Source organism: Calliopsis andreniformis, unplaced genomic scaffold, assembly GCF_051401765.1.
Source record: "Calliopsis andreniformis isolate RMS-2024a unplaced genomic scaffold, iyCalAndr_principal scaffold0004, whole genome shotgun sequence".
NCBI lineage: Eukaryota > Metazoa > Arthropoda > Insecta > Hymenoptera > Andrenidae > Calliopsis > Calliopsis andreniformis.
This window is the reverse complement of record NW_027480424.1, coordinates 12,008,682-12,016,485: the sequence shown is the minus strand read 5'-3', so window position 1 is coordinate 12,016,485 and position 7,804 is coordinate 12,008,682.

Here is a 7,804-nt window from a genome sequence, read left to right as displayed (position 1 = left end):
GACCATAACCTTCATACTGGTTGCAATTATCCGTTTTATATGATGGAAGAACTGTTGTATTTATATTGTATTTTATGCTGCTGGCGTTCACTTCTTAGGCCCTAACTATTCGATCTGGTGGAACAACTACCTGGGGTGAAGCCTAGGTTGCCCGGAACGTAGAAATGACCATAACTTTCACAACGGGTTGCTATTATTCGTTTTATACGATGGAAAAACTGTTATATTTATATTGCATTTTATGCTTCTGGCGTTGCCTTCTTAGGCCCTAACTGTTCGATCTGGTGGAGCAACGCCCTAGAGTGAAGCCTAGGTTACCCGGAACGTAGAAATGACCATAACTTTCATACCGGTAGCAATTATTCGTTTTACACGATGGAAGAACTGTTCTATTTATTTTGTATTTTATGCATCGGGCGTTGACTTCTAAGGCCCTAACTGTTCAATCTGTTGGAGCCACGCACTAGGGTGAAGCATAGGTTGCCCGGAAATTAGAAATGACGTTAACTTTCACACTGGTTGCTATTATTCGTTCTATACGATGGAAAAACTGTTATAGTTATATTGTATTTTATGCTTCGGGCGTTGACTTCTAAGGCCCTAGCTGTTTGATCTGGTGGAGCAACGCCCTAGAGTGAAGCCTAGGTTGCCCAGAACGTAGAAATGACCATAACTTTCACACTGGTTGCTATTATTCGTTTTATACAATGGAAAAACTGTTCTATTTATTTTGTGTTTTATGCTTCGGGCGTTGACTTCTAAGGCCCTAACTGTTTGATCAGGTGCAGCAACGCCCTAGTGTGAAGCCTAGGTTGCCCGGAACGTAGAAGTGACCATAACTTTCACACTGGTTGCTATTATTCGTTCTATACGATGTAAAAACTGTTATATTTATATACTATCTTATGCTTCTGGCGTTGACTTCTTAGGCCCTAACAACTCAATCTGGTGGAACAACGCCCTAGAGTGAAGCCTAGGTTGCCTGGAACGTACAAATGACCATCACTTTCACACGGGTTGCAATTATTCCTGTTATAGGACGGAAAGACTGTTGTATTTTTATTGTATTTTATGCTTCAGGCGTTGACTTCTGAGGCCGTTGCTATTCGATGTAGTGGAAGAACGCCATAGAGTGATGCCTAGGTTGCGCGGAACGTAGAAATGACCATAACTTTCATACTAGTTGCAATTATTCGTTTAATACGATGGAAAAACTGTTGTATTTATATTGTATTTAATGCTTCTGTCGTTGACTTCTAAGGCACTAACTATTCGATCTGGTGGAGCAACGCTCTAGAGTGAAGCCTAGGTTGCCCGGAACGTAGAAATGACCATCACTTTCAAACTGGTTGCAATTATTCCTGTTATATGATGGAAAAACTGTTGTATTTATATTGTATTTTATGCTTCGGGCGTTGACTGCTAAGGCCCTAACTATTCAATCTGTTGGATCAACGCCCTAGAGTGAAGCCTAGGCTGCTCGGAATGTAGAAGTGACCATAACATTCACACTGGTTGAAATTATTCGCTTAATACGATGGAAAAGCTGTTGCATCATTATTGTATTTTATGATTCTGGCGTTGACTTCTAAGGCCCTAACTATTCGATCTGGTGGAGCAACGCCCTAGGGTGTAGCCTAGGTTGCCCGGAAAGTAGAAATGACCATAGCTTTTACACTGGTAGCAATTATTCGTTTTATACAATGGAAAAACTGTTCTATTTATTTTGTATTTTATGCTTCGGGCGTTGACTTCTAAGGCCCTAACTGTTTGATCTGGTGGAACAACGCCCTAGAGTGATGCCTAGGTTTCCTGCAACGTACAAATGACCATCACTTTCACAAGGATTGCAATTATTCCTGTTATAGGATGGAAAGACTGTTGTATTTTTATTGTATTTTATGCTTCAGGCGTTGACTTCTGTGGCCGCAGCTATTCGATGCGGTGGAAGAACGTCATAGAGTGAAGCCTAGGTTGCCCGGAACGTAGAAATGACCATAACTTTCATACTGGTTGCAATTATTCGTTTTATATGATGGAAGAACTGTTGTATTTATATTGTATTTTATGCTGCTGGCGTTCACTTCTTAGGCCCTAACTATTCGATCTGGTGGAACAACGCCCTGGGGTGAAGCCTAGGTTGCCGGAACGTAGAAATGATCATAACTTTCACACTGGTTGCTTTATTCGTTTTATACAATGGAAAAACTGTTCTATTTATTTTGTATTTTATGCTTCGGGCGTTGAGTTCTAAGGCCCTAACTGTTTGATCTGGTGGAGCAACGCCCTAGTGTGAAGCCTCGGTTGCCCGGAACGTAGAAGTGACCATCACTTTCACACTGCTTGCTATTATTCGTTCTATACGATGGAAAAACTGTTATATTTATATACTATCTTATGCTTCTGGCGTTGACTTCTTAGGCCCTAACAATTCGATCTGGTGGAACAACGCCGTAGAGTGGAGCCTAGGTTGCCTGGAACGTACAAATGACCATCACTTTCACACGGGTTGCATTATTCCTGTTATAGGACGGAAAGACTGTTGTATTTTTATTGTATTTTATGCTTCGGGCGTTGACTGCTAAGGCCCTAACTATTCAATCTGTTGGATCAACGCCCTAGAGTGAAGCCTAGGTTGCTCGGTATGTAGAAATGACCATAACATTCACACTGGTTGAAATTATTCGTTTAATACGATGGAAAAGCTGTTGCATCTTTATTGTATTTTATGATTCTGGCGTTGACTTCTAAGGCCCTAACTATTCAATCTGGTGGAGCAACGCCCTAGAGTGAAGCCTAGGTTGCCCGGAACGTAGAAATGACGTTAACTTTCATACTGGTTGCAATTATTCGTTTTACACGACGGAAAAACAGTTCTATTTATTTTGTATTTTATGCTTCGGCCGTGGACTTCTAAGGCACTAACTATTCGATCTGTTGGAGCAATGCCCTAGTGTGTAGCCTAGGTTGCCCGGAAAGTAGAAATGACCACAACTTTCATACTGGTTGCAATTACTCGTTTTATAGAATGGAAAAACTGTTCTATTTATTTTGTATTTTATGCTTCGGGCGTTGACTTCTAAGGCCCTAACAATTCGATCTGGTGGAACAACGCCCTAGAGTGAAGCCTAGGTTGCCTGGAACGTACAAATGACCATCACTTTCACAGGGGTTGCAACTATTCCAGTTATAGGATGGAAAGACTGTTGTATTTTTATTGTATTCTATGCTTCAGGCGTTGACTTCTGAGGCCGTAGCCATTCGATGTGGTGGAAGAACGCCATAGAGTGAAGCCTAGGTTGCCCGGAACGTAGAAATGACCATAACCTTCATACTGGTTGCAATTATCCGTTTTATATGATGGAAGAACTGTTGTATTTATATTGTATTTTATGCTGCTGGCGTTCACTTCTTAGGCCCTAACTATTCGATCTGGTGGAACAACTACCTGGGGTGAAGCCTAGGTTGCCCGGAACGTAGAAATGACCATAACTTTCACAACGGGTTGCTATTATTCGTTTTATACGATGGAAAAACTGTTATATTTATATTGCATTTTATGCTTCTGGCGTTGCCTTCTTAGGCCCTAACTGTTCGATCTGGTGGAGCAACGCCCTAGAGTGAAGCCTAGGTTACCCGGAACGTAGAAATGACCATAACTTTCATACCGGTAGCAATTATTCGTTTTACACGATGGAAGAACTGTTCTATTTATTTTGTATTTTATGCATCGGGCGTTGACTTCTAAGGCCCTAACTGTTCAATCTGTTGGAGCCACGCACTAGGGTGAAGCATAGGTTGCCCGGAAATTAGAAATGACGTTAACTTTCACACTGGTTGCTATTATTCGTTCTATACGATGGAAAAACTGTTATAGTTATATTGTATTTTATGCTTCGGGCGTTGACTTCTAAGGCCCTAGCTGTTTGATCTGGTGGAGCAACGCCCTAGAGTGAAGCCTAGGTTGCCCGGAACGTAGAAATGACCATAACTTTCACACTGGTTGCTATTATTCGTTTTATACAATGGAAAAACTGTTCTATTTATTTTGTGTTTTATGCTTCGGGCGTTGACTTCTAAGGCCCTAACTGTTTGATCAGGTGCAGCAACGCCCTAGTGTGAAGCCTAGGTTGCCCGGAACGTAGAAGTGACCATAACTTTCACACTGGTTGCTATTACTCGTTCTATACGATGTAAAAACTGTTATATTTATATACTATCTTATGCTTCTGGCGTTGACTTCTTAGGCCCTAACAACTCAATCTGGTGGAACAACGCCCTAGAGTGAAGCCTAGGTTGCCTGGAACGTACAAATGACCATCACTTTCACACGGGTTGCAATTATTCCTGTTATAGGACGGAAAGACTGTTGTATTTTTATTGTATTTTATGCTTCAGGCGTTGACTTCTGAGGCCGTTGCTATTCGATGTAGTGGAAGAACGCCATAGAGTGATGCCTAGGTTGCGCGGAACGTAGAAATGACCATAACTTTCATACTAGTTGCAATTATTCGTTTAATACGATGGAAAAACTGTTGTATTTATATTGTATTTAATGCTTCTGTCGTTGACTTCTAAGGCACTAACTATTCGATCTGGTGGAGCAACGCTCTAGAGTGAAGCCTAGGTTGCCCGGAACGTAGAAATGACCATCACTTTCAAACTGGTTGCAATTATTCCTGTTATATGATGGAAAAACTGTTGTATTTATATTGTATTTTATGCTTCGGGCGTTGACTGCTAAGGCCCTAACTATTCAATCTGTTGGATCAACGCCCTAGAGTGAAGCCTAGGCTGCTCGGAATGTAGAAGTGACCATAACATTCACACTGGTTGAAATTATTCGCTTAATACGATGGAAAAGCTGTTGCATCATTATTGTATTTTATGATTCTGGCGTTGACTTCTAAGGCCCTAACTATTCGATCTGGTGGAGCAACGCCCTAGGGTGTAGCCTAGGTTGCCCGGAAAGTAGAAATGACCATAGCTTTTACACTGGTAGCAATTATTCGTTTTATACAATGGAAAAACTGTTCTATTTATTTTGTATTTTATGCTTCGGGCGTTGACTTCTAAGGCCCTAACTGTTTGATCTGGTGGAACAACGCCCTAGAGTGATGCCTAGGTTTCCTGCAACGTACAAATGACCATCACTTTCACAAGGGTTGCAATTATTCTTTCTATACGATGGAATAACTGTTATATTTATATTGTATCTTATGCTTCTGGCGTTGACTTCTTAGGCCGTAACTATTCGATCTGGTGGAGCAACGCCCTAGAGTTAAGCCTAATTTGCCCGAAACGTAGAAATGGCCAGTACTTTCACACTGGTTGCAGTTACTCTTGTTATACGACGGAAAAACTGTTGCATTTTTATTGTATTTTATGTTTCTGGCGTTGACTTCTAAGGTCCTAGATATTCGATCTCGTGGGGCAACGTCCAAGAGTGAAGCATATGTTGCTCGAAGCGTGGAAATGACCATTACTTTCACACTGGTTGCAATAATTCTTTTTATACGATTGGAAAACTGTTGTATTTTTACTGTATTTTATGCGTCTGTAGTTGTTTTCTGAGGCCCTAACTATTCAACCTGGTGGTGCAACGCCCTAGTGCGAAGCCTAGATTCCCCGGAACGTAGTAATGTCCATTACTTTCACACTGGTTGCAATTATTCCTGTTATACGATGGAAAAACAGTTGCATCATTATTGTATTTTATGTTTCTGGCGCTGACTTCTAAGGCCCTAACTATTCGATCTAGTGGAGCAACGCCCTATAGTGAAGCCTAGGTCGCCCGGAACGTAGAAGTGGCCATCACTTTCACACTGGTTGCAATTATTCCTGTTATACGATGGACAAACGGTTGCATTTTTATTGTACTTTATGCTTCCGTCGATGACTTCTAAGGCCCTACGTATACGATCCGGCGGAGCAATGCCTCACAGTTAAATCTAGGATGCCCGAAACGTCGAAATGATCATTACTTTCACACTGGTTGCAATTATTCATGCTATACGATGGAAAAACTGTTCCATTTTTATTGTATTTCATGCTTCTGACGTTAACTTCTTAGGCCCTAACTATTCCATCTGGTGGAACAACGCCCTAGAGTGAAGCCTAGGTTGCCCGGAACGTAGAAATGACCATAACTTTCACACTGGTTGCATTTACTCGTTTTATACAAAGGAAAAACTGTTCTATTTATTCTGTATTTTAGGCTTTGGGCGTCGACTACTAAGGCCCTAACTATGCCATGTTGTGGAGCAACGTCCTAGAGTGAAGCCTAGGTTGACCGGAACGTAGAAATGTCCATTACTTTCACACTGTTTGCAATTATACATTTTATACGATGGAAAAGCTGTTGCATCTATATTGTATTTTATGTTTCTCGCCTTGACTTCTAAGGCCGTAGCTATTCGATCTGGTGGAACAACACCCTAGGGTGAAGCCTAGGTTGCCCGGAACGTAGAAATGACCATTACTTTCACACTGGTTGCAATTATTCCTGTTATACGATGGAAAAACTGTTGTATTTTTATTGTATTTTATGCTTCTGGCGTTGACTTCTAAGTCCCTAGCTATTCGATCTGGTGGATCAACGCCATAGAGTGAAGCCAAGGTCACCCGGAACGTAGAAATGGCCATTACATTCAAACTGGTTGCAATTATCCTTTTTATACGATGGAAAAGCTGTTGTATTTTTACTGTATTTTATGCTTCTGCCGTTGACTTCTTATGCCCTAACTATTCGATCTGGTGGGACAACGCAATAGAGTGAAGCCTAGTTTGCCCAGAATGCAGAAATGACCATAACTTTCACACTGGTTGCAATTATTCGCTTTATACGATGGAATAACTGTTGCATTTATATTGTATTTTATGCTTCTGGCGTTGACTTCTTAGGCCCTAGCTAGTGGATCTGGCGGTCCAACGCCCTAGAGTGAAGCCTAGGTTGCCCGGTACGTAGAAATGACAATCACTTTCACACTGGTTGCAATTATTCCTGTCATACGATGGAACAACTGTTTTATGTTTATTATACTTTATGCTCTTGGCGTTGACCTCCAAGTCCCTAGCTATTCGATCTGGTGGAGCAACGCTCTAGGGCGAAGCCTAGGTTGCCCGGAACGTAGAAATGGCCATTACTTTCACACTGGTTGCAATTACACCCGTTATACGATGGAACAACTGTTGTATGTTTATTATATTTTATGCTTCTGGCACTGACCTCTAAGTCCCTAGCTATTCTATCTGGTGGAGCAACACCCTAGAGCAAAGCCTATGTTGCCCGGTTCGTAGAAATGACCATTACTTTCACACTGGTTGCAATTATTCCTGTTATACGATGGAAGGACTGTTGTATTTTTATAGTATTTCATGCTTCTGGCGTGGACTTCTTAGGCCCTAGCTATTCGATGTGGTGGCACAACGCACTAGAGTGAAGCCTATTTTGTCCGAATCGTAGAAATGACCACAACTTTCACACTGGTTGCAATTATTCGCTTTATCCGATGGAAAAACTCTTCTACTTCATATCGTATTTCATGCTTCTGGGGTTGACTTCTAAGGCCCTAGCTATTCGATCTGGTGGAGAAACGAACTAGAGTGAAGCCTATTTTGTCCGGGTCGTAGAAATGACCATAACTTTCACACTGGTTGCAATTATTCCCGTTATACGATGGAAAACCTGTTGTATTTTTATTGTGTTTTATGTTTCGGGCGTTGACTTCTAAGGCCCAAGCTATTCCATCTGGTGGAGCGATGCCCTAGAGTGAAGCCTAGATTGCCCGGAGCGTAGAAATGA